Raw genomic sequence first — 994 nt, 5'->3', positions numbered from 1 at the left:
TAAAAATTCTAGTAAGAGAAGAGAGAGAAGAAGAAGAAGAGGAGGAGGATGAGGAGGAGGAGGAAGAAGTAGAAGAAGAAAAGAAGAAGAAGAAAGAAGAAGAAGAAGAAGAAGAAGAAGAAGAAGAAGAAGAAGAAGAAGAAGAAGAAGATGAAGAAGAAGAAGAAGAAGAAGAAGAAGAAGAAGAAGAAGAAGAAGAAGAAGAAGAAGAAGAAGAAGAAGAAGAAGAAGAAGAAGAAGAAGAAAAAGAAGAAGAAAAAGAAGAAAAATGCTTGCCATAGAGGCAGGTGGGCAGTTGGTGGGTGGGGTTAAGAGGGAAACTGGGAAGATTGGTGGTGGGAAATGTACACTGGTGAAGAGACAGGTGTTGGAACACTATATGATTGAAACCCAATCATGAATACCTTTTTAACTGTGTATGTCTGATTCAGTTAAAAATTTAAAAATAACAATAAACCCAAGCAATTTAGGAAAGAAAGAAAGAAAGAAAGAAAGAAAGAAAGAAAGAAAGAAAGAAAGAAAGAAAGAGGACATAAGCCCTACCAACCAGAGATGGTGGTATTGGTCAGAAATAAAGAAAAATAGAAGGGTGAATGAAACAAGATTGGAGCATAAATAATGCATGAGATTATCTGTTAGTCACACATATTGCATTTTCAGGGCCAAAAAGATAGTGCAGGAAGTTAAACACTTTCCTTGCATGCAGCAGACCCTGTTTTCATCCCTGACAATGCATGCAAATTCCCTGGTTCAATTCCCCCAAGCAGCACAATGGGTTGCTCCTGAGAACAGGGCCAGGAGTAGCCCCTGAACAGTACTGGGGGTAGCCCAACCTCACCCAGTTCCATCCCTCCAATCTCCAATAAAGTCTGTTTTCATTGTTCTTTGCCCTGACAATTACAATTTTTCCTGGTTTTTCAGTTAGATGATGTTATTCCTTAATGTCTCTAACCTTAGCAGATGATTAGATCATCTCTATTCCTATTAATAACAT

The sequence above is a fragment of the Sorex fumeus genome, unplaced genomic scaffold, assembly GCF_029834395.1.
Source record: "Sorex fumeus unplaced genomic scaffold, SorFum_2.1 ptg000037l, whole genome shotgun sequence".
Classification (NCBI taxonomy): domain Eukaryota; kingdom Metazoa; phylum Chordata; class Mammalia; order Eulipotyphla; family Soricidae; genus Sorex; species Sorex fumeus.
The sequence above is the reverse complement of the archived record's forward strand: the minus strand, read 5'-3'. Positions refer to the sequence as shown.